Source organism: Eumetopias jubatus, unplaced genomic scaffold (assembly GCF_037043125.1).
Source record: "Eumetopias jubatus isolate StellerSeaLion01/CBP00866 unplaced genomic scaffold, mEumJub1_p1.0 scaffold_7, whole genome shotgun sequence".
NCBI lineage: Eukaryota > Metazoa > Chordata > Mammalia > Carnivora > Otariidae > Eumetopias > Eumetopias jubatus.
In genome coordinates this window covers 75,146,538-75,173,857 of record NW_028274813.1, presented here as the reverse complement: position 1 = coordinate 75,173,857, position 27,320 = coordinate 75,146,538, and the positions used below count along the sequence as shown (strand labels likewise).

The window sequence follows — 27,320 nt, the reverse complement described above, 5'->3', positions numbered from 1 at the left end:
CTGTACATTCTGAAATCTGCTGTCTAATTTGTGATGCAATAGGGAATATGCTTTGGGGTTTTACAGCTACCTTAAGAAGCATACAGAGTGCTTCCAATGGGAATTATTAGAATGTCAAATAGAATTTGAAGAAAAAAAAGACCAGAATATTTTAAGGATTAAAAATATTCAAATCATGTGCCAGCTAAGACCCCACTGGATCATGTCAACATTTTAAATTTGACGTTTTGGGGCACCTGGGTGGCTCAGTCATTAAGCATCTGCCGTCGGTTCAGGTCATGATCCCAGGGTCCTGGGATTGAGCCCCACATCGGGCTCCTTGCTCAGCGGAAGGCCTGCTTCTCCCTCTCCCACTCACCCTGCTTGTGTTCCCTCTTTTGCTGTGTCTCTCTCTGTCAAATAAATAAGTAAAATCTTTGAAAAAAAAATTGACGTTTTAATAGTGACAGTGATAATGGAATGGCACACGTGTTTATTAAGCATAATGAAAGTAGCAAGCCTGGGGAGGTTATTTTAGATCTTTTTATATAATTCATATAAGTGATGAGAAGGCAATAATGTTTAATAAGAGGTTAGTAGTGACACTAAGTTAATGGTAAGTATGTTAGTATCTGCATATTTCGGGTGCAAAAAAGTTAGGTAGAGAGAGAGTATATTATGCTCCAAAAAGATTTTTCAGGACTAATTCCACTTAAATAAGAGAACTCGATGGTGTCTTATACACTAGTTTTTTTTTTCAAATTTATTTAATTATTTTATTTATTTGAGACAGAGAGTGAATGAGAGAGAGCAGGAGCAGGGGGAGGGGCAGAAGGAGAGGGAGAAGCAGACTCCCTACAGAGCCGGAAACTCCACACTGGGCTCCATCATAGGGCTCCATCGCGGGGCTCCAGGATCATGACCTGAGCTGAAGGCAGATGCTTAACTGACTGAGGCACCCAGGCATCCTTATACACTAGTCCTTCTAGGAATATGCCCTCCCAAAGAAGAATTACTCTATTGTGATCTTGGTATTTATAGTTATTCACTTTTTTGAATATGTAGTTCCTATGTTCTGCCATAGCAAATGAAGGTCTTTGTCTTTTTCAACTAAAGAATATTACCTAAAGAAAAAATATTTAATCATACAAAAATACGTTATTTTAGTTTCTTTGTTATACATTAAAAGGGAATATGCAATAAATCTGAGTCATTAAAATTAGCAACAAACTTAACTTTTATAAAATAAATACAATATACAGTCAAGTATACTTCCATTCAAATTTATGTCCAGTTCAGCCAGAGGTGCAGTGGGAGATGATGAAAAGTGGAGAAAACAGATAAAGAGATGGAGATAATATTGTTTGCAATTTTTTCCTATTAAATTTGTGCTGCAAATAAGTAATTTTCCTTCTTGAAAGGTTAGAAAGCTAGAAATATAAGATAATTGGAAAAGAGAAGAGCAGAAGGAAAGAAATGACAAGACACATATGAAAAAAAACAGGGAGAAAGATGAAAGGACAGAGAAACCATGCCTACAGAGATGCTATACCACAAAGCCACATGTGCAGATACCAAAACAGGGGTCGGGGGTGGGGGGAGTAGAGAGCTAGAGGGCGGAGGAAGGAGATATCTTTGGAAACACAAAGTCTTTTGTTTTTGTTTTTGTTTTTTGCTGTTGTGGTGGTTTCATGTAATTATAGACTTCCCAGGATCTCACTTCTCAGAATTTACCACAATGCTTTAGAAGTAATTAAAAGTAATATGGCTGAGCGAAATAAGTCAGTCAGAGAAAGACATGTATCATATGACTTCACTGATATGAGGAATTCTTAATCTCAGGAAACAAACTGAGGGTTGCTGGCCTAGTGGGGGGTGGGAGGGATGGGGTGGTTGGGTGATAGACACTGGGGAGGGTATATGCTATGGTGAGGGCTGTGAATTGTGCAAGACTGTTGAATCACAGACCTGTACCTCTGAAACAAATAATAACTTATATGTTAAAAAAAAAAGAAGATAGCAGGAAGGGAAAAATGAAGGGGGGAATTGAAGGTGGAGACAAACCACGAGAGACGAGGGACTCTGAGAAACAAACTGAGGGTTCTAGAGGAGAGGAGGGTGGGGGGATGGGTTAGCCTGATGATGTGTATTAAAAAGGGCATGTACTGCATGGAGCACTGGGTGTTATACACAAACAATGAATCATGGAACACTACATCAAAAACTAATGATGTAATGTATGGTGATTAACATAACATAATAATAAAAAAAAGTAATGTGGCAATCTTAACTAATCTACAGTAGGCCTCTCCTCTCAGCTGGGAAAGCTTTTTCATCTTTGGCAATTTTTTAGTATCAAAAGAAAGATGTGTGTGTGTGTGTGTGTGTGTGTGTGTGTCCATGTATGTGTTTTAAGAGGTGTATCTCATGATGACCTGAAGTAGTTTACTACACAAGGCATCCAGCAGTGATAAAAATACAAGACTGGAATTCAGAAGATAAGATTGTAGTCCTGGCTCCACCCATGATGGCTGTTCTTGGGAAACTCAAAGATTCCTCAGATATTTCCCAATCAGAAACTGTGGAAGGGCATTTCTTTCTTTCACAAAATGTTTTGAGTATCTATCATATGGAAGTCTTATTGTATGGGCGGGTCCGCAGTTCAGCAGTGGTTCTGGTACCCAAGGGCCTTGGTGTCAGGCATTTAACATGCCAGTGGAGGGAGTCAAAGAGCAAAGAAGATAGGTTTAAAAAATGTGTGGAATATAAAAAATAGCACAGAGGATGATAGGGGAGGGAGGGAAAACTGAATGGGAAGAAATCAGAGAGGGAGACAAACCATGAGACTCTGGACTCTGGGAAACAAACTGAGGGTTGCAGAAGGGAGGGGGGTGGGGGGATGGGGTAGCTGGGTGACGGGCATTAAGGAAGGCATGTGATGTGATGAGCACTGGGTGTTACATACAACTAATGAATCACCGAACACTGCATCAAAAACTAATGATGTTCTATATGTTGGCTAATTGAATTTAAATTTTAAAAATGTCAAAAATGAAAGAATATAAGAGAGTGATATGTTGGAGAACGAATGCAGACAAGTAGGATGTTCTTTTAGTTAGGTTTTAGGAAAGTCTTTTTTGAGGAGGTGACATTTAAGCTGAATAACTAGCTAAATCTAGCTCTGAGGAGGTCTGAGAGAAGGGCATAACAGGCAATGGAAAGAGCAAGAACAAAGACCATGAAGGAGAAAAAAGCTGGTGCATTGAGGAACAAAAAGGAGACCATAGTGGTGACTAAATGATGGGCAAATGGGAGAAAAGTGTAAGGTCATGTCTGAGAGGTAGGCAGCAGTTGCACAGGATGTGGCATTTAGTCATTATTCTATCTGTGTAATTACAATAGGGCGTTTGTAATCTCAAGGCCACTCTGGCTACTGTGGAAAACAGATCTGAAGGAGGCAAGTGTAAAAGTAAGGAGAACGGTTTGAAGATTTTGCAGTGCTATACACAGGAGAGTTTGGGGACTTAGCCTGGGGAAAGATGGAAGAAGGAAGTAGGTAGCAGAAAGAATAAAGAGAACTCAACTTATATTTTTAAGGTACGGTCATTTGGACGTGCCGATAGAAATGCTATCTGAAAAGAGGAATCAGGAATAACTGAAGGATTTAGGTGGATTAACCATGAATAGCATTGCAATTTAACAACATGGAAATGACTCAGACAAGATGAGCTTAGTAATAGGAAAAACCATGCTGTTTTAAACATACATTAATTTTTTGCGTGGGAAATATGTTTGCATAGTTACACGTTTTTAAAATAAAAAAATATGTTCGGTGAGAAATCTTCCCATCACAGTCCCCCATCCATAACCCATGCTACAAGTGAGGAAATGATCAATTTCTTGTGTAAATTGTCAAAATTCTAACTGTGTAAGTAATATTTATGTACATTTTTTTCCCTTTTTTGAACATATATTTGAAACATATCACACAATATCTTGTACCTTACTTTTCACTTAAAATATATCTTGGGGAAGTTTTCATGTTAATGCTTCAAGAGTTTCCAAACTCTTTATATGGCTGCCTATTATTATTCAGTTCATTAATTTATAACATTAATTTTTTCCCTAATGAGGAAAATATAAGGTATTTATAAATTTTTTGGCTCTCCCAATGTGTTCTGTAATAATTAAACCTAAATGTGTCATTTTTTGAATACATAAAGGAAAAAGTCTCAAAAATATAAGTAGAGGGTTAATATTAGTGTGTGCACGCATGTACATGCTGTTTTTTTCTGTAGTTTACTGAATTGTAATTTATGTACAATAAAATGAACAAACCTTCAGTATACAGTTAGATGAGTTTTTGAGCATGTATGTACCTTCTGACCATTACAAAGAATAAGATATAGAGTCTTTCCAACACATCAGGAAATTCCCTTGAGATCCTTTTCAGCCAATGACATCCCGGAAAAAACCACTATTCTTATTTTTATCAACATGGGTTAGTTTTATTTGAAAATAATATAAATAGAACCATAGAATATGTATCATTTAGTGTCTGGCTTTTCTTTTTTAATTTTTTTATTGTTATGTTAATCACCATATATTACACCATTAGTTTTTGATGCAGTGTTCCATGATTCATTGTTTGTTTATAACACCCAGTGCTCCATGCAGAACGTGCCCTCCTCAATACCCATCACCAGGCTAACCCATCCCCCTACCCCCCTCCCCTCTAGAACCCTCAGTTTGTTTTTCAGAGTCCATCATCTCTCATGGTTCGTCTCCCCCTCTGACATACTCCCCTTTTCTTCCTCTCCTGCTATCTTCTTCTTTTTCTTTTTTCTTAAAATATGTTGCGTTATTTGTTTCAGAAGTACAGATCTGTGATTCAACAGTCTTGCACAATTCACAGCGCTCACCGTAGCACATACCCTCCCCAATGTCTATCACCCAATGACCCCATCCCTCCCACCCCCAACCACTCCAGTAACAGTTTGTTTCCTGAGATTAAGAATTCCTCATATCAGTGAGGTCATGTGATACATGTCTTTCTCTGATTGACTTATTTCACTCAGCATAACACCCTCCAGTTCCATCCACGTCGTTGTAAATGGCAAGATCTCATTCCTTTTGATGGCTGCATAATATTTCATTGTGTATATATACCACTTCTTCTTTATCCATTCATCTGTCGATGGGCATCTTGGCTCTTTCCACAGTTTGGCTATTGTGGACATTGCTGCTATAAACATTGGGGTACACATACCCTTTCGGGTCCCTACATTTGTATCTTTGTGGTAAATACCCAGTAGTGCAATTGCTGGATCGAACAGTAGCTCTAATTTCAACTGTTTGAGGAACCTCCATACTGTTTTCCAGAGCGGTTGCACCAGCTTGCATTCCCACCAACAGTGTAGGAGGGTTCCCCTTTCTCCACATCCCTGCCAACATCTGTCGTTCCCTGACTTGTTAATTTTAGCCATTCGGACGGGTGTGAGGTGGTATCTCATTGAGGTTTTGATTTGGATTTCCCTGATGCCGAGCGATGTTGAGCACTTTTTCATGTGCCTGTTGGCCATTTGGATGTCTTCTTTGGAGAAATGTCTGTTCATGTCTTCTGCCCATTTCTTGATTGGATGATTTGTTCTTTGGGTGTTGAGTTTGATAAGTTCTTTATAGATTTTGGATACTAGCCCTTTATCTGATATGTCATTTGCAAATATTTTCTCCCATTCTGTCGGTTGTCTTTTGGTTTTGTGGACTGTTTCTTTTGCTGTGCAAAAGCTTTTTATCTTGATGAAATCCCAATAGTTCATTTTTGCCCTGGCTTCCCGTGCCTTTGGCGATGTTTCTAGGAAGAAGTTGCTGCGGCTAAGGTCGAAAAGGTTGCTACCTGTGTTCTCCTTTAGGATGTTGATGGACTCCTGTCTCACATTTAGGTCTTTCAACCATTTGGAGTCTATTTTTGTGTGTGGTGTAAGGAAATGGTCCAGTTTCATTCTTCTGCATGTGGCTGTCCAATTTTCCCAACACCATTTGTTGAAGAGACTGTCTTTTTGCCATTGGACATTCTTTCCTGCTTTGTCAAAAATAAGTTGACCATAGAGATGAGGGTCCACTTCTGGGCTCTCGATTCTGTTCCATTGATCTATGTGTCTGTTTTTGTGCCAGTACCATACTGTCTTTATGATGACAGCTTTGTAATAGAGCTGGAAGTCCGGAATTGTGATGCCGCCAGCTTTGCTTTTCTTTTTCAGTATTCCTCTGGCTATTCTGGGTCTCTTCTGGTTCCATACAAATTTTAGGATTATTTGTTCCATTTCTTTGAAAAAAGTGGATGGTATTTTGATGGGGATTGCATTGAATGTGTAGATTGCTCTTGGTAGCATTGACATCTTCACAATGTTGATTCTCCCAATCCATGAGCATGGAACGTTTTTCCATTTCTTTGTGTCTTCTTCAATTTCTTTCCTGAGTATTTTATAGTTTTCTGAGTACAGATCCTTTGACTCTTTGGTTAGATTTATTCCTAGGTATCTAATGGTTTTGGGTGCAATTGTAAATGGGATAGACTCCTTGATTTGTCTCTCTTCTGTCTTGTTGTTGGTGTATAGGAATGCCACTGATTTCTGTGCATTGATTTTATATCCTGCTACTTTACTGAATTCCTGTATGAGTTCTAGCAGTTTTGGGGTGGAGTCTTTTGGGTTTTCCACATACAGTATCATATCATCTGCAAAGAGTGAGAGTTTGACTTCCTCTTTGCCGATTTGGATGCCTTTGATTTCTTTTTGTTGTCTGATTGCTGTGGCTAGGACTTCTAATACTATGTTGAATAGCAGTGGTGATAGTGGACATCCCTGCCGCGTTCCTGACCTTAGGGGAAAGGCTCTCAGCCTTTCCCCATTGAGAATGATATTCGCTGTAGGTTTTTCATAGATGGCTTTTATGATATTGAGGTATGTACCCTCTATCCCTATACTCTGAAGAGTTTTGAACAAGAAAGGATGTTGTACTTTGTCAAATGCTTTTCTGCATCTATTGAGAGGATCATATGATTCTTGTCCTTTCTTTTGTTAATGTATTGTATCACGTTGATTGATTTATGGATGTTGAACCAGCCTTGCAGCCCAGGAATAAAACCCACTTGGTGGTGGTGAATAATCCTTTTAATGTACTGTTGGATCCTATTGGCTAGTATTTTGGTAAGAATTTTTGCATCCATGTTCATCAAGGATATTGGTCTGTAATTCTCTTTTTTGATGGAGTCTTTGTCTGGTTTTGGGATCAAGGTAATGCTGGCCTCATAAAATGAGTTTGGAAGTTTCCCTTCCATTTCTATTTTTTGGAACAGTTTCAGGAGAATAAGTATTAATTCTTCTTGAAATGTCTGATAGAATTCCCCTGGGAAGCCATCTGCCCTGGGCTTTTGTTTGTTGGGAGATTTTTGATGACTGTTCAATTTCCTTAGTGGTTATAGGTCTGTTCAGGTTTTCTATTTCTTCCTGGTTCAATTTTGGTAGTTGATACATCTCTAGGAATGCACCCATTTCTTCCAGGTTATCTAATTTGCTGGCATAGAGTTGCTCATAATATGTTCTTATAATTGTTTGTATTTCTTTGGTGTTGGTTGTGATCTCTCCTCTTTCATTCATGATTTTGTTGATTTGGGTCATTTCTCTTTTCTTTTTGATCAGTCTGGCCAGGGGTTTATCAATCTTGTTAATTCTTTCAAAGAACCAGCTCCTAGTTTCGTTGATCTGTTCTACTGTTCTTTTGGTTTCTAGTTCATTGATTTCTGCTCTGATCTTTATGATTTCTCTTCTCCTGCTGGGTTTAGGCTTTATTTGCTGTTCTTTCTCCAGCTCCTTTAGGTGTAGGGTTAGGTTGTGTATTTGAGACCTTTCTTGTTTCTTGAGAGAGGCTTGTATTGCTATATACTTTCCTCTCAGGACTGCCTTTAATGTATCCCAAAGATTTTGAACAGTTGTGTTTTCATTTTCTTTGGTTTCCATGAATTTTTTTAATTCTTCTTTAATTTCTTGGTTGACCCATTCATTCTTTAGTAGGATGCTCTTTAGCCTCCATGTATTTGAGTTCTTTCCGACTTTCCTCTTGTGGTTGAGTTCTAGTTTCAAAGCATTGTGGTCTGAAAATATGCAGGGAATGATCCCAATCTTTTGGTACCGATTGAGACCTGATTTGTGACCTAGGATGTGATCAATTCTGGAGAATGTTCCATGGGCACTAGAGAAAAATGTGTATTCTGTTGCTTTGGGATGGAATGTTCTGAATATGTCTGTGAAGTCCATTTGGTCCAGTGTGTCATTTAAAGTCTTTATTTCCTTGTTGATCTTTTGCTTAGATGATCTGTCCATTTCAGTCAGGGGGGTGTTAAAGTCCCCCACTATTATTGTATTGTTGTCAATGTGTTTCTTTGCTTTTGTTATTAATTGCCTTATATAATTGGCTGCTCCCATGTTTGGGGCATAGATATTTACAATTGTTAGATCTTCTTGTTGGAGAGACCCTTTCAGTAGGATATAGTGTCCTTCCTCATCTCTTATTACAGTCTTTGTTTTAAAATCTAGTTTGTCTGATATAAGGATTGCCACCCAGCTTTCTTTTGGTGTCCATTAGCATGGTAAATGGTTTTCCACCCCCTCACTTTCAATCTGGGGGTGTCTTTGGGTCTAAAATGAGTCTCTTGCAGACAGGATATTGATGGGTCTTGTTTTTTAATCCAATCTGATAGCCTGTGTCTTTTGATTGGGGCATTGAGCCCATTTAAATTCAGGGTAACTATTGAAAGTTAGGAATTTAGTGCCATTGTATTAACTGTAAGGTGACTGTTAACTGTCTGTTGTCTGTGTTCGTTTCTGCTCTTTGCTGCTTTTAGGTTCTCTCTTTGCTTAGAGGACCCCTCTCAATATTTCTTGGAGGGCTGGTTTCGTGTTTGCAAATTCCTTTAGTTTTTGTTTGTCATGGAAGCTTTTTATCTCTCCTTCTATTTTCAATGATAGCCTAGCTGGATATAGTATTCTTGGCGGCATATTTTTCTCGTTTAGTGCTCTGAAGATATCTTGCCAGTCCTTTCTGGCCTGCCAGGTCTCTGTGGATAGGTCTGTTGCCAATCTAATGTTTCGACCATTGTAGGTTACATATCTCTTCTCCCGAGCTGCTTTCAGGATTTTCTCTTTGTCTCTGAGACTCGTAAGTTTTACTATTAGATGTCGGGGTGTTGACCTATTATTATTGATTTTGAGAGGGGTTCTCTGTGCCTCCTGGATTTTAATGCCTGTTTCCTTCCTCACATTAGGGAAGTTCTCTGCTATAATTTGCTCCAATATACCTTCTGCCCCTCTCTCTCTCTCTTCTTCTTCTGGGATCCCAATTATTCTAATGTTGTTTCATCTTATCATATCACTTATCTCTCGAATTCTGCCCTCGTGATCCTGTAGTTGTTTCTCTCTCTTTTTCTCAACCTCTTTATTTTCCATCATTTGGTCTCCTATATCGCTGATTCTCTCTTCTGCCTCATTTATCCTAGCATTTAGTGTCCCCATTTTTTATTGCACCTCATCAATAGCCTTTTTGATTTCGATTTGGTTAGATTTTAGTTCTTTTATTTCTCCAGAAAGGGTTTCTCTAATAACTTCCATGCTTTTTTCAAGCCCAGCTAGTATCTTTAAAGTCATGATTCTGAACTCTAGGTCCGACATCGTACTAATATCCGTATTGAGTAGGTCCTGGCTGACGGTACTACCTCTTGTTCTTTTTGCTGAGGTGATTTCTTTCGTCTTGTCATTTTGTCCAGAGGAGAATAGATGAATGAGAGAACAAAATGCTAACAGGTTTACAACGTCCCCAGCAAATATACTGTATACAAATCAGAAAAGACCTGAAACCAGGGGAAAAGAAAGGGAAAGAAAGAAAAAAGAAAGAGAAAAAAAAAGAAAAAAAAGATAAAAACAAAAACAAAACAATACAAAAAAAGCAGAATATGATCAAATATGATCAGGCTAGTGCGTAGATCAGTGCCACACACTAGATTTTGGGCGTATTTTGGTCTGTTAGAAAAAAGTGCCTCCTAAAATTTTAAAGGAAGAAAGACATATATGTACAAAATAAGGGTTGATACAATGAAGGGATGGAAGATGACTGTAAAGATGAAAATTATAAAAGATTTTATAAAAGGACTTGGTAAGATAAGTTGTTTGAAAAAAGAAAGAAGATTTAAGAAAAAAAAAAAGGAAAAAGGGAGAGAATGTGATCAGGCAGGAGACTAGAACAAAGCCATACACTAGTGATTTAGGGTATATTTTGATCTGTTAGAAGAAACTGTACCTCAAAATTTTAAAGAGAGAACAACTTATATATATATGCCAAAAATAAGGGTAACTACTATGAAGGGATAAAATATGACTCTAAAAATGAAAAATAAAAAATGTTTTTTTTTTTTTTAAAAAGGGATTGATAAGATGTTGGTTGAAAAAGGGAAAAAGAAAAATAAAAAAAAAACAGTCATCAAAAATTAACTTTGATGAAATAATGAATCATGGTAAAAAAAAAAAAGCCATGAATCTATGTGCAGTATTCCCCTAGCGCTGGAGTTCTCCCATTCTCCTTGATCGATCAACTTGGTCTTGGCTTGCTGGCTGTTTATGCTGATCTTCTGGGGGAGGGGCCTGTTGCTGTGGTTTCCAAATGTCTTTGCCGGAGGCGGAATTGCCCCGCCCTTGTCGGTCCGGGCTAAGGAAGCTGCTCCGGTTTGCTCTCAGGAGCTTTTGTTCCCTGCAAGCTCTCGGTACAGCCTTGGAGGACCGGGGCAGAAATGGTGGCCTCCCAATCTCCACCCGGAGGAGCTGAGAACTCGGGGCCCCACTCCTCAGTGTGCCCCCAGAGAAAAGCAGTCACTTCCGTGTCCCCGGTCTCCGGCCGCACTCCGTGCTCACCCGACCTGTGATCGAGCGTTGCTATCTCTGGCACCCGACCCCGCGCGGAGTCTCCAAACCCAGCAGATCCCTGCAGTGCGTTCCCACACCGCTCCACCCCGGGAAGGAAGGGGAGTCTCCCTGGATCTGCCGCCTGCTGGGTCCCTGCTGGAGGAGCCGTTCCCCGACTGGGCCGCAGATCACAGTTTATGGCAACCCCGAGCTGAGAGCCCGCGACTCTGCTCCGTCTCTGCAGCCGGCTTCCCCGCTCTGATACCTGGGAGCTCTGGCGCACTCAGGCACCCCCGGTCTCTCTGTGACCCCAAGGGTCCTGAGACCCCACTGTCCCGGGAGGATTCCACCCCCCGCTTAGCCACTGCAGCGACGACCCTCCACCAAGCCAACTTCTAAAAGGTCCGATTTTGTGCTCCGCGGCTCTATCACTTGCCAGAAGCGGCCGGTGGAGGCCCCTCCCCCGCCGTCTATCCCCCCAAATAGCGCCTCGGATTCACTTCTCCGCACGCCCTACCTTCCAGTAAGTGGTCGCTTCTCTGTTCAGAGAGTTGTTGCTACTCTCCTGTTCGATTTCCTGTTGAGTTCATAAGTGTTCAGAATGGTTTGATCCCTATTCAGCTGAATTCCTGAGACCAGACGAAATCTAGGTCTCCTACTCCTCTGCCATCTTGCTCCGCCCCCTTTGTCTGGCTTTTTAAATTCAATATATTTCTTTTGAGATTGATCCATGTTTATTGCTGATAAATATTCCATTTTCTAAATATATAACAACTGAAGAAGTCTTTTTTCCCTGAATTTGGGAGAAACATAAATAAAGCTAACAAGAGCATTCTTGGATAAATCTTTCCTGGACATTTGCTCTCATTTCTCTTGTGTGTATACTTATGAGTTGGGTTGCTAGAACATAGGGTCAGGATATTTTTAATGCTTGAGAAAAGACCCTGCTTTCTATAGTGGCTATAACATTTTACACCCCTAGTTACAATATATGAGAGAAACAACTGTGTTTTTTTGGTTTTTTTTTTTTGATCTTCACAACAATTTGTATTTTTAGTCTTCTAAATTTAGCAGTTCAAGTTAGCATGTAGTGGCATCTCCTTGTAGTTTTGATCTACATATCTTTGATGAGGAATGAGAGTGAGCAACTTGTCAAAGTTTGCTACTTGGATGTCATCTTCTTTGTAGTGTCCTTTCTAGCCTTCTGCCAAGAGGACTCTGTTTTGCACCCTCTGTCCTTTTTAATCCAATTTGGCTTTTGCTTTGCCAGAATATTTGTCTAAAAGCCTTGTGCATATCTTAGGAATTGTTTTTGTGTATACTTCATGCTCCAAAAGCCACATCCATAATTCTTTCTGAGACAGATGTTTTTCTACTTTAAGTGTTCTTAGCTAATGTGGACAAAACTTGTAAGATTCTTGGAGATCCTATTTTCCAGCTAAGATTCTGCTAGGCACTGTCTCTAGTGTTTCTGAAGCTTCTGAAGGGACTCAGAGCCACATCATTGATTTATTCTTTATTCTGAAGTTATTTCTTTCATGAAGTTTTTTTCCTGTTTTTGCCAGTTGGAGAGACTGTCCTGGGCCTTCCATATTTTCTCTAAAATCTTTTGAAAACTGATATAAGTATTTCTTCTTAGGATCTCTCTGTTCCTGTACTTTATCACACACAGGATTAAAATAATCATCTAGTGCTGTCAACATCCTGTCTACAACATTCTTGAGCCATATCTTTAAGGAAATTTATACATTTTCCGTATTCTGTATTTATTCTGAAGACACTTCACCAAACAAGTCACTATGATATGCGAGGCCCTTCTCTTTTCCATCCTCCAACGCTTCTGGAGCAATGCGTAAGTGACCAACTAGATTGCTACCCACTGGAAACTGTATAGGCTACACCTCTCCAAATCCTAATAATGAAAAACCCCTTCCTCTAGGATGGTTTCTTTCTTTACCTTTTTTCATGTGTTCAACTTTAATAAAATGAGTTATTTTAGTTTGAAATAAAAAAAACGGTATCTCAATTTTGAAAAATAAACGATCTCCATTTTTACAAGATGTAATAGCAAACAGTCTATCTTTTATATTCAGATTAACAAAGAAGGGATGACTAGGTAACAATGAGATTTTAACATTTTAGGCAAGTCATAGAGGTCTTGCTAGTGTAACACAACCTGTGACTTACAGTCTTTTTTTCTTTAATCATAAATTGCTGATATTGAAAGCAGAAGAAATCAATAGCTTGGAAAAAAGAGAAAGAGAGAGGGAGAGAAGAAATCCAAAAAGATTTAAAGAGGTGACAGAGGAGACGGGTGAGTTGTGTGGTAAGTTTGGTGTTTCCCTGGTAGGCTTAGTGGCTGAGTTGGAGGCAGCAGAGTACCAATTACAAGAATAGCTGTGAGGTTGTTCTCTGATACCTATTTCCCATAGACTACCCTGCTTATCAATACTTCTACTCCAGCCATGTCTCCATGATTCAAGCTTGCTTTCTATTTTCTACCATTGCAGAAGTTTTCTTCTCTTTCCTCTATTTTAGGTCCTAAATCCATGTTATTTTGAACTTAATACTTCATAACTCTACAATTATGTTTGTTCTTGTCCACGATGAAAAATTAAAAAAAAAATCCCTGTGTAATAGCAGTGCACTGCTTTTGAAGATCATATCAGATAGTAGTCTCTTTCTAGTAACATTAACCCTAGTTATATGAAATAGAGGGTGACAAAGTAAGTAGAAGTCGAGCTTGCTTTGATATAGAGATTTGATGTTAAGATAACAGGACAAAAACAGATACCACCATTTTATTATTTATGTATATATATATTTTTTTCTTCTTTCTCCCTCTCACTCTTCTTTCTTTCCTTCCTTTTAGATGGATGTTTGATCCTATGGAGAAGTCAATTGTTTTATTATTTCTGGGCAAAGAGGAGTCAATTCAAAATTCAGAAGTCATAACTCAAAATCAGCCTTCAAGTTCTTGAAACAAAAGCCACATTACTATTAAGAAAAGGAACAGATCATCATAGGAGATAATTCAATATAAAAGGAAGAACGCTTTGCATTCCACATTGCACCTTGAGAGGCAAACTAACTTCTCAATTAAAAATTAGAATGTTTTTAGATGAGTAGAACCTCTGAGATTCTTTTCAGTCATCCATTTTTGTTTATAATGAAATTGTGACAAGAATCCATTTTCCTCAAAATTTTGACACATTACCTTGTCAAATAAGAAGACTAAAGCTCTATCTAGTCATGTGAAATGATCTATAATTTGATGACTGTGTTTCTCAGTTTGAACTGAGAAGTTGATATATACACTTATAAAAAAATGTGAACTAAAAGTCAAATGTTCTAAATTACATTTTAGTTGGTAAAACATAATTGCCTATTCAGGTGTTACTGCTAGGGGAAAAAGAGATTAGGTAATAAATAATTTATTAATAAATCAGATTATTTTGCTGGAAGGAACATACAAATTGGAAGATACTATTAATTATAGTGTACTGCCAGTTTAATTTTAACACATGAGGTAAAATTAGAAATAAGTAAAGCTACAAAAATTCAAAAGACAAACAAATTTGAAATTAAAAAAGCAAACAAAAAGCAAGGTATCTATTAAGCCCAGCCAACCTAGAATTCCTTTCCCCCGGGCCTACTTTTACCTTGGAGCATGTAATTAGAAATTGGCTATAAGAATTTACAGCTGGCTAGATACCGCTCAAGGGAGAAAAAAAAAAAGAGGTTTCTGGTAAAGAAACAAAGCAAGATATTGTTCTAAAATAATTAATATTATTTCCACGATGTATCAAAATATTTTCTTTTATTGCCAGTACTGTTGAAATGATATCAACCCAAATCCTACTTTAAACCACTTTATTTATTGCTTTTGTTGTTCTTTTTTTTACTAACCTGTTTTCAATTTCCTTTATGATGAGAAATATCTTATAGATATCAAGATGAGCTAATCTTAATGTATAGATTGAAATTTTTCCCTATACATGCATCTATGAAACTACTACACTTACCAAATTACAAAACATTTATCACACAAAAATTTCCCTTGGGCCCCTTAGTAAATAATCACCATCAGGGCTAATGACTATTTTCATTTCTATTACTATCAGTTTGGCTATTTTTAATTCCATTTAAATAATATGTCACAATATATATTCTTTTGTTTTGAGTGTCTTCTAATAAAATATTTTAGAGATGGATCTATGTTGTTGCATGTACTAGTTTAAAAAATGTTTTTAAATTTTATTACTGAGTAGTATTCCACTGTGAATGTACTCTAATCCTGTCTATGTATCTTCTCAGATGACCTAAACTAACATAAGTGGTACTGGGAGTGATCTGAGAAAACAGGTGATAAATGGGGTTGTGGTTGGTTTACTCACTACCTGGTGTGGGAATAGGACTCCATTAGAAGTGGTAGATGGGACACAGACAAGTCCTGCCATAATATAAATGCCTGATTGCTTAAGACTTCGGTGATGGTGGGGTGCTGCTGGCTCAGTCAGTGGAGCATGCGACTCTTGATCTTAGGGTCATGAGTTCAAGCCCCACATTAGGAGTGGAACCTGCTTATAAACAAAAAACAAAAACCCTAAAGATTTCAGTGGTGGTGACCTGGGGAAACATCTTGGGGAAAAGGAATGCTATTGTAAGTGAATGGTCCAGTTATTTGAAAGATAAAGGGAGAAAAATTCTTATAAATAGTGGAATTGTTTGCTTATTGCTAAGTTGTATTGATGCCTTGGAATAAGAAGCAGAAGACTATAACAAACAGTTATAGGCTAAATGTAGGGACCTGAGGAACTCTTTTATAGTTTACAAAGATGTCCTTATCTCCTATAGTAGAAGTACTATAGACAGGAGTAGACTGAAGATCTCACAGAGTTACACAGCTCCAACAAAATATGAACACTCAGGCAAGGCATGTGTGTTATGGTAAGGTCAAGGCACTGTAGGGAAATATCTAGAACTCTAAAATCTGGCAGGATCTCCAGTGAGAGGGTGTCCTAAATTTCCTTAAATGCTTCAGTGGGCCTGGTTTAGCATTCTCCAGGGGTGCAGGAGACATTCAATTGATTTTTTATTTTTCTCAAAAGGAATTTTCCCATGAATTATGGATGAATTGGTATGCTTGTGGGGGTAAGGGGGATTTCCTACTCTGCCATGTTTGCTGATGTGGCTCCTAGCATTAAATATTGATGCATGCAGCCATGTGGTTGAATCTTGAAAACATTAGGCTAAATGAGAGAAGCCTCACAAAAGGCCACATCCTTGTTCCTCTCCCCCCACACCTAGGTAACCATTAATCTACTTTGCGCCTCTAAAGATTTGCTTATTGTGGACACTTTATACAAACGGACTCATGCACTATGTGGTCTTTTGTGCCTCCTTTCTTGTAAATTGCCTAATTTTTCATCAGTCATGAATGTTATAGCATCTGTCAGTACTTGATTCCTTTTTATTGCCAAATATTCCATTGTATAGATAGACCACCTTTGGTTTATCCATTCATCAACTGATGAATGCTGGGTTTTTTAAGTTTTTTACTTTTGTGAATAGAGCTGCTATAATCATTCACGTTCAGTCTTTTGTGTGGGCATGTGTTTTCGTTTCTGTTGCATACATATTTGGAGTTAAATTGCTAGGTCACATGGTAACTGTATGTTTAACATTTTGAGGAACTGCTAGAATTTTCTCCAAAATTGTTGCACCATTTTCATATTCCACCAGCAATGTATGAGGATTCCAACTGCTCTGTGTTCTTGTCTATCGTTTTTGATTATAGCCATCCTAGTGGATATGAAGTGGTATCTTACTGTGATTTTCATTTGTATAGCCCTATTGACTAATGATGTGAGCATCTTTTCATGTGCTTATTGCACATTTGTATATCTTCTCTGGAGACTTTTTTTACTTAGATCCTTTGCCTATTTTCTAATTATTTGTCTTTTAATTCTGGAATTGTAATAGTTCTGTACATATTCTGGACCCATGTCCTTTATGAGATCTATGACTTATAAATATTTTTCTCCCATTTCATGCATTGTCTTTTCACTTTCTCCTGACTGTCAAATTTGCTGGGATGTTTTTGTTTGTCTTGTGATTTTTGATTGTGGGAGTTTTTATTTGCAAAACCTTTCTCTGAGAGTTCAGTGTAACTTGTTTTCAAGGAACATTTTTTTTTCACTGAGTATTTGTGTTTACTTTTGCCAAATGCCTGAGGCTATACCCTTAAGTAGCAAGTTAAAAAAAAATTCTCACACTAATGTGTGGGAACATACAAAGAATATGATGATAAGCCCAACCTTTGTGAAGGACCCATTTATTTTCATCTATATCCAGAATCAAGATTGGATAACATTTTTTTTTTCTTGCTGTCTGCTTCTGCTAGGCAGGCTTTCTTCTAATAATCTCTCTCCTTCTCTCTTTTTTTTTCTCAGAATCTGTGCACTCAGCATGGCCTCCAGTCAATCTCCATCCCTGTTAGGGCACAGAGCCCAAACTACAGTACTTTCAAATTTGTAGGATCTCTAGGCAACAGTGTTCTGTAGATGTTCTTAGAGTGGGTACTGGTTCAGTGCTGGTTTACCCTCCTGGAATGGAGCTGAAGCTTCATACTGGACTCAAATGTGATTTTTTTTTTTTTACTTTCTTTTAAAATGTTTAATTGATTTTAATGTTTATTTTAGATGATTTTAGCAGTCTTAGATGTTTTGTAACCAGAGGGGTTCAGAGTTTTGAGGGTACTATACTACAGACACAAAAATCTTATGTAATATTTTATCAGTTGGAGTATAATCCCATCCACCACTGGATGTATATTTTCCCTCATAAATGGTTATGATTTATTTAATATAGGGTATTCTATAATGTAAGACTGAATTTTGAGTTTACTGTGTTAGAGCTGAATACAATTTTCAAAGCAAATATTCTGAACTTGCTTTTTCTCTTCCATTTTCCTGAAATTTTTCATGTATTCCATGTTCCTTTTTTCTATATTTTTTTCTTTTCAAGTTTTTATTTAAATTCTAGTTAGCTAACAAAAATGGCAAAATTGGTTTCAGGTGTAGAATTTAGTGATTCATCACTTACATATAGCACCCAGTGCCTTCCTTAACACCCATCACACATTTAGCCCATATCTCACCCACCTCCCTTCATCAGCCCTCAGTTTTTCTGTAGTTAAGAGTCTCTTATGGTTTGCTTCCTTCTCTTTTTATTTTCCTTCTGCTATGTTCATCCATTTTGTTTCTTAAATTCCACATATGAGTGAAATCATATGGTATTTGTTCCTTTTCTTTAAGGAACAAATTTTTCTTTTAGTAATTCAATTACTAAAATATATGAGCAATATATGCCCTTATGTATTCTAATCTTTTAATAGATAATATCTCACAGTAAAGTGCATGTATTCCTTAGTTGTAGGTCAAATTAAATAATATTCTGCTAGAATATAGTTATTTCATTTTTCTTTCTTCATTCAGTAAATATGTATGAACTGCTGGGGGTGCCAATATGTAGCTAGATACTGGAGATACATAGAATTTATAGCCTAAAGACAAAACTGACATTAACCTATAAGTATATAAATAATTATTGTAATAATTTATGCAAAGGATGGAAATCCCAGCATGCTATAAATGAGTAAAATAAAGAAATCTAAACTGGCCAAGAACATACAGGAAAAATGTTCTAAAATGTAATATTGTGAACAAATACCATATTGTGAACTGCTGGGGGTGCCAATATGTAGCTAGATACTGGAGATACGTAGAATTTATAGCCTAAAGACAAAACTGACATTAACCTATAAGTATATAAATAATTATTGTAATAATTTATGCAAAGGATGGAAATCACAGCATGCTATAAATGAGTAAAATAAAGAAATCTGAACTGGCCAAGAACATACAGGAAGAGTGTTCTAAAATGTAATATTGTGAAGGGCACGTGGCTGGGTCTGTCATTAAGCTTCCGACTCTTGATTTTGGCTCAGGTCATGATCTCAGGGTCATGGGATTGAACCCTGCATTGGGCTCTGTGCTCATCAGGGAATCTGCTTGGGATTCTCTCTCTTCCTCTCCCTTTACCCCTCACCTGCTCAAATAAATAAATAAATCTTTAAAAAATATATTTTTTTAAATGTAGTACTTTGTCCAGGTTCTATACTCTAGGAGGAAGTTAGCTGGGTGTAGAAGTGAAGGAAAGTCATTCCATGTGAAGGGAACAGCCTGGAAATAGTCCTAAATTAAGATGCCTGATACTTCGGAGAATTTGAAAGAAAGTCAGTGTGATGTAACGTTATGGAAAAAAATTACATTAGAGCTAAATTTCAGAGGGAGGATGGATTTTGACAGCCAGTGAAGGATATGAACCTGTGTCTTAATGCCACAAAATGGTTTTAGCCAGGGAAGAAACATTGAGAATTACATTTTAATCACATCACTCTGGGTGCTTGTAGAGAATGCATTCAGTGGAGGAAAGAATTTATACAGTGCGTAAGGAACAGTTAGAAAGCTGTGGCCTAGAGGAAACAAGAAATGTTGGTTTCTTGAATTAGGAAAGAATGCTTAAGATTACCATCAATGAGTATGGGATTCCCAATTTAGCATGCACTGCTCCCTCTTCAACACTCGTAAACAAATCAAATTTAGCTGATAATTAAAGTAAGCATTACAAACTTACCAGAGGCAAATTTAAGTGTAGTTTTATGTAAAGCATTCAGAAAGAGAAAGTTACATGATATAGTACCTAAAATTAAGAAATATGCTTGTACGTTTATTTATTGAGGTTTGAAAGGCAACTGTGCATCCTTATGATATTTCTTGGAGCATTTGGTTTCAAGGCTACTTTTTGTAGTTCTACTGAAATTTTTTTTGCATTGGTTCCTTCCCTCTGGTATCTTAACATTATCTCTGGCATTTTATATTCACTCTACTCTCAAATTTAATTAATTCTTATTTTTGTCTCATTGGATCAAGAGGTTAGAATGATATCTTTCTCATTGTTGTTCATATTATTTTACTCATGATTTGTACTGGTACCTCATTTAAAGATATATAAATTTATGAATGTCATTAACAATTCATATCTATTGAAATTATCCCTATTAGTATTCCATATTTTTTAATATTTATTTCTTCACTAATAAATATATATTGAATATCTATGGAAAAGTGCTCAATGATTTCAAATGTCTATTTTGCTGTAGGTCACTCATTATCATTATGTGCTTTAGCAGCAGTAAATGTGAATTAAAATATTTTGTGGTTTTCTGCACAGGTTAGGGTTCTGCACTGGTCACTCTAACATAAGAAGAGTGAAACCATGTATTATATATAATCTATTCTTCTATTAGCACAGTATTTGAAAGTTGTGTTAATTATATAGTGCTCAAATCTAAAAGTTCTGTGTAGAGATAACATGTTGGAACCATAATTTTCTCATGGCCCCTTGCATTTTCTGATTTCTCAGGGTGTAAATAATGGGATTCAGTAAGGGTGTGATAACAGCGTAAAAATACAGCAAGGAATTTATTGCCTGCAAAACTACTGAAGGGCCAGGCATAGATAAAGATACAAGGTCCAAAGAACAGAGTGACCACAATGATGTGTGCAGACAATGTGGACAGAGCCTTGGAGAGCCCTCTGGATGATCTTTGTTGAACAGTGATCAGGATGACAGTGTAGGAGACAAGCAGTAGGATGAGACAGATGAATGAGAGCAGCCCACTGTCAGCAATGACAAAGAATTCCAGGGTATATGTGTCCATGCAAGCAAGCTTAATCACAAGAGGAAGGTCACAAAATATATTGTCTATGACATTGGGACCACAGAAAGGCAAGTTTACTGTTAATACCACCTGGCTCATGGTGTGTACAAACAGTTGTCCATGAAAATATCACAAACCCACTCAGCAGCCTGTGGCTATCAAAAGTGTCGCCTCAGCACCCCCGAAGAAGTGCATAAAGAACATCTGGGTCATGCAGCCCCATATGAAGATGGTCTTGTGTTCATTGAGCAAGTCTGTGATCATTTTGGGTGTGGTGACAGTGGAGAGACTCATATCCAGAAAAGAGAGGTGGAACTAAATGTCACTATGACCATAATGAGAATGTTTCCCAACACAGTAGCACTGTAGATCAAGGAGAATGTTACAAAGAAGAAAATCTGAAGTTCCCATTGTCCAGAAAATCCTAGTAAAATAAACTCAGTCACTACAGATCCATTTTTAAGATACATTTACTTGATTCAGAAAGGCTCCAGAAGTTCTTTATACAAAGAAAATAAAGAGGTGCCTGGGTGGCTCAGTTGGTTAAACATCGACTCTTGATTTCATCTCAAGTCTTGATCTCAGTTCAGGTCTTGGTCTCAGGGTTGTGAGTTCAATCCCTGTGTTAGGCTCCATTTAAGGAAAAAAAATGAAATGAAAAAAAAAATAAAGCCACAATTAGCACGGATGTTTCTATTTCTATTTGATGATAATAGTTGATGATATGAGAACATATAATTTTAAATATATCAGCAGCACCATCTATAATTTGAAATTATTCTATGAGTCACATCACTTTGAAACAATGTTCTTATAGTTATGCAGCAATTAAAAAGCATTTGATGGAGTGGAGGTTTTATTTTTCTATTGTTTTATTCTATCAAATGATACTTTTATCAGTTGGTCTTGACTGTCACTAATTTGTTCATGTAGAAAAATTAGATAAGTAGTTACATTAGTATTTTTTGCCTTTAATTATCACAATTGCTGTCACCTCTTGAGATCATTTTACAACAATATATAAAGAATATAGAATTTGGAAGATTAGGAAATTGTATTGTCCTGCATCACTGAAGTCATTTATTAAGATTATTCAATGTTTCTAAAATAAAGAAAATGTACATGCACATACATACACACACACACACAAAACGTAAGGGCTAATTTGTATCTGAAAGAAAGTCTTTTAATTCATTAAAAATAATTGGCTTTTTAGTTTCTGTGTTATAGTGTACTGAGAATTTCACAAAATATGGACTCATCCTCAGATCTTTATGAACTTATCTTCTCAATTCCATTATTACTATTGTTCACAGTGAGAAGTGTGTGCATTGTGTGTAAATGTATGTATGTGGTGGTTAAGAAGTAAATAGTGAAATGATTCAACCCTAACATATAGATTTTACTTTGGTTGTAACATATTATACTAAAGTGTCTTTACTCGGCTTTTTAGACATTGTTCATTGGATCTAGAGTGATTAAATGATCAATAACTATTAAGTGATGACTATGTGCTAAATTCTGTTCTAAGTGTTTCACATACATTAACGCATTCAATGCTCATAATAATCCCATGAGGGCAGCATTATTATCATCCTCATTTTGCATATAAGGAAACTATAGTATAGAAGTCTTTAATGACTTACAGAAACACAGCTAATAAGGGTCAGCTGATATTCAAGCCCTGTCAGTCTAGTCATGAATTGGGTCCATACTAATATACATATTGCCTCCACAATTAAAGGAATATATATTTATGGTCAAGTTATCAAGTATTGATTGAATTCATATGTTCCATGTGAATTCCTTAGGAGATATGCTTCAACAGGTATGTTGGAATCCTTCTATGTTACAGTTAATTATACTGTATTTTCTTATACAGAATGAATCACTGTTCCACCTCTAGAGACACATAATTATCAGACAAAAAATAGCAATAAACCAAATAAAAATATTTAAGTGAGTACATGGTGTATGTGACATATCATAAGAATTTTAAAACAATGGAGACCAATTCCAAGTGACACTTCCAGCTATGGCTTCAGGCTCACTTGTTGTTGTCTTCAAAACACCTAAAAAATAAACATCCTAATGGTCAGTAAACAAAAAGGACAAGGCTTAGGGCATATGTGAGGATTTATAAGAAGAAAGCATTAAGAGCTGTGGGTAGGAGGAGTGGTACATTTAGAAAAGGGACCGAATGCAGATAGGAAGGTGCATGGGAAGTGTCTGTTCTCTTTTCTCCAATGAACTGTAACTTTATCCTTCTTTTTATTTCTACTCAGGCCCTTGTCAAAATGTCCTACCACCATTTTCCAGCCTTAATTCCCTCCACTGCTTTCCTATCTGAGATATTATTAAGAACTGGATAATGCATACAAATTAAGAAAACTAAAGATGAAAGTGATGTTCTTGTCAGACAACCTCCAGGAGTAGACAGAGTAGATGTTGAATTATGACAGTGGGTCTGGAAGAGCACACAGAGGACAGCCACTCAGCACACCCTCTTCGAAGGGCTGTGTTGCATGATTATTGGGTGAGTGAGCAGGAATTTTGCTTTGGAGACCTTTGTGACAGTAATTTTAATAATTAGGTGCACTTTGAAGAAGTGCAAGTCTTGATGATTATTAGATGAAATGAATATGCCAGCTACAATTTGGGAATGAATATATTTGATACATGGAATTTCATGCCCTATGAAATAATGACAACAGAAAAACTTGGATATAAAATTAATACAGTTGGGGCGCTTGGGTGGCTCAGTCGTTAAGCGCCTGCCTTCCGCTCAGGTCATGATCCCAGGGTCCTGGGATCGAGCCCCACATCGGGCTCCCTGCTCTGCGGGAAGCCTGCTTCTCCCTCTCCCACTCCCCCTGCTGTGTTCCCTCTCTCACTGTGTCTCTCTCTGTCAAATAAATAAAATCTTAAAAAAATGAATACAGTTAAGTGTAATGCAATTAATATGAATAAAACCTACTTTAGAGCTTTATTTTGCCTTTTCATTTTATTTTAGAGAGAAAACTGGCATTCATTTATGTTGATAGTTTTCCCAGCATTTTTTTCTCTTACTCCTCTCTTTCCTTTCCCAAGCAAATTTCTAAAACTATTCCTTTAGTTCTACACTTAATATAGCTGTTCTTATATGATGAGTGAATAAAAGCAACATAAATGAAAGGAAAGAAGTGATATAGTTTAGACAAAAATTCTATTAATGAAGAAAATTTTCTTCCTCTTCAATAAGAAATTGCACATTTTATTATACTTTTACTCAATTTATGATGTGCTTTTGAGGAAATTGAAGGAAAAATAATTATATATTAGATTAGGAGGGACTTTGTAGTCATTTATTTCTTACATCTTTTTTAGCAAATGAAAAGTCTAGGTCCACATAATTAAGTAAATTTCCCATATATTAGATGTAGAACCACCCTAAAGAGATGTGGTATTAGGTGAGAGGGTGTATGTGTAAAATTCTGGCCATGCACAGAATGAGTACCAAGATGGCATGCACTGAATCTGAGTCATTCATGTAAATCCAAGATTACAATCCAGAGAATTTTCCATATAAATCCCCATTAGGAAAGGAACAAGCCAAAACTTATTTTATTAAGTAGTTGCATATGAGCATTTCTGCTCTTGCTCGTGTGTATATAATATATATTACTTAATCTAAAAATAACTGAGTCATTTAAGTATAGCAAACTGAGGGTTACCAAAGAGGTGGTGGGTGGGGGGATTAGTTAAATTGGTGATGGGGATTAAGGCATACACTTGTCTTGATGAGTACCTGATGTGTGGAAGTGTTGGAATTGCTATATTTACACCTGAGACTAATATTACACTGTATGTTAACTAACTGGAATTTAAATAAAAACGTAAAAAATATATAATTGAATCAAGTAAATATTTTCTCTTTCATTGTTGGCACTTTAAGAAAAAAAACTTCAATTTTGACTGGTTTTATGTTTTTCAAAATTTATGCATACTTATGCTAAAGTACTGAAGGATCTCAAAAACATTATGCTAAGTAAAAGAAGCAAGACTCAAAAGGCCGCATGTATGATTTTATTTATATGAAATGTTTGGTGAACACAAATCTATAGAGACAGAATGTACATTAGTGGTCACCTTGAACTGGGGATTGAGTGTAAGTGGGCAGAGTTTTCTTTCCGTGGTGATGAAGTGTCCTATAATAAGATTATGGTGATGGATGTATAACTATGTGAATATAATAATAATCACTGAAATGTATATTTAAAATTGGTAAATTTCAGAGTATATGAATTATATTCAATGAAACTCAAACTATTATACATTTTTTGCTTTTATTATTAAGTTAAAATTATTGTTAATATGTTAGTTTCATTTTTTAAAACAGTTTTCTAGTACTATTCAGCTGCTTTTACTCAAATATATTTCACTACCAGATAGTTGATGACATATATATCTGATCCAACTTAGTTTTAAATTTATTGTTTTTAAGAATTTATTTATTTGACAGAGAGAGTGAGCACAATCAGGGAGAGCGGGAGGCAGAGGGAGAGGGAGAGGGAGAAGTAGGCCCCCGACAGAGCACAATCCCAGGACCCCAGAATCATGATCTGAGCTGAAGGCAGACTCTTAACCAACTGAGCCATCCAGGTACCCCAGGTTTAAATTTCTTAATGTCACCGGTTCGATTTATATTTTTGACTATCTTATGTGTTTGGAAGCTTGCCATTCTCTGATTTTGTTAAAGAAGTTTATTGGTATTTTCCATACTATTTTAAGTACTCATAATTGAGTTTCCCGAATAATTCACATTTTTGTTCATTCCCTTGCATATGAACATTTTGTAGGGATGTCTTTCTTTTTTAAAAAAATTTATTTATTTATTTTTATTTATTTGTGAGAGAGAAAGAGCAGGGGGTGGGGGGGGGCAGAGGGAGAGTCCAAAGCAGACTCCCCACCCAGCACGGAGCCCAATGTGGGGCTTAATGTGGGGCTCAATCTCACAACCTGGAGATCCTGAGCTGAAATCAAGAATTGGATGCTTAACCAACTAAGCCATCCAGGTGCCCCAGGACTTCTCTCTTTTTATTTCTTTAAGATTTCATTTGTATTTGTGGTGTAATGGTCAGTTTTATACAGAGATTTTCTACCTATCTAGTTCTGGTCATTAAGTCTCCCTCACCTCCTCCTTCTCCAGCTCTCATTACATGTCCTATCAGCATCTGAAATGATTAAAAGAAAAAAATGAGTTTCTAACTATTACATTGTTTTCAATGCCAGTATGAGTTAGCTAGATGCTCACAATTTGCTTTTCTTAATTTTCATAATCATTTTTAATCACTAACCATCTACTGCCAAGTTTTACTCATCAATATCATGTTAAGACCATATATTCTTTAAATTTGTATAAAAATTCTTGGCTGTAGGTCACTGTGAAATAGTAATGTGATCTTCCAGTGAGAGAGGATTTCCTGTCTCAAAAGCCACAGCATTTTCCTCCCAGCCAACACAAAATTAATTAAAATACCATCTTCAGTATATTAAACCTCTAACAAATTAGCTCTCTATGATGTTTCCACTTACCTGTTCTAAAGACACAGTATGAAGAATAATATGTTCAAGGGGATAATCAAAATTATAAATCTGCTTTTCACTCTCTGCGATGCTCTGTATATGAATGTATATACTATCTTCTACTTCTTTTATAAAGATATGAATCACTTTGGAGGCAGATGTGTTGGGGTTCGGGGAATCTATATTTCAGTGGGAGTTGTTAGGGCACTGAGGCTACTGTCCGAGCAAGACCAGGAGAGATGTTTACACTTAATTTCTGGCCCTGCAGTATGCTGTGGTTCTCTCTGAGCATTGGCTTGATTACACTGGGTGGGAGAGTGTTGGTTGATTGGTTGTACTATAGGAATTCTAGACATCTTTGAATTAATGGATGCTTGTTTTCCCTCATATTACTCCAAGCTATCCTCTTACCTTCCTTCTAACAACTTTGGGTAAATTTTTAGTTGAATAATCTCAGTGCTTCTCTGAACATAGCATCCTCAACATAAAAATAGATCTCTACATGTTATAGATTTACTGGCAGCATATATTATGTACAATATTAATATATTCAGGAAGTAGAAATTTTAAAAGATAAAGTTAAAATAAATTATGCTAATTTAAAATTTGAAATGATACATTGATGATACAACTGTTTTATGCTCATTAAAGTTTAATAATTATTTATATGATTTTCAAAGAATATCTATGTGGCACAAAATAGTTTCATAATCATTGCCCCTTTTACTATAAAATATTACCATAAAATCTTGTTCTATGAGGTATTGTTTTTATAAAATAAATCATAATTGATGGTCTTGGTGTACTTTGTACCACAGGCTTCCATATTTGTTTCAATAACTTGCCAACAAAGATTGTCATGAATAACCTTCAAATTGGTTGATATTGCTGTCACTTCTATGGAAGTTCTTATTTAATTCCAGCCAAATTCACCACTTAACCCATGGCTTAATTGGTTTTTGTCAGAGACATTGTGTTTATTATAGGAGTCATTACAGTTCATGAAAGATTTTTAGATACAGATGTTAAAATCATCCATA

At 36.6% G+C, this 27,320-nt stretch overlaps 1 pseudogene; it reads right to left on the bottom strand.

Annotated features, from left to right (window-relative positions):
- Positions 1-20,342: 20,342 nt before the first annotated feature.
- Positions 20,343-21,185, bottom strand: LOC114221464 (olfactory receptor 4L1-like; annotated as a pseudogene).
- Positions 21,186-27,320: the final 6,135 nt, after the last annotated feature.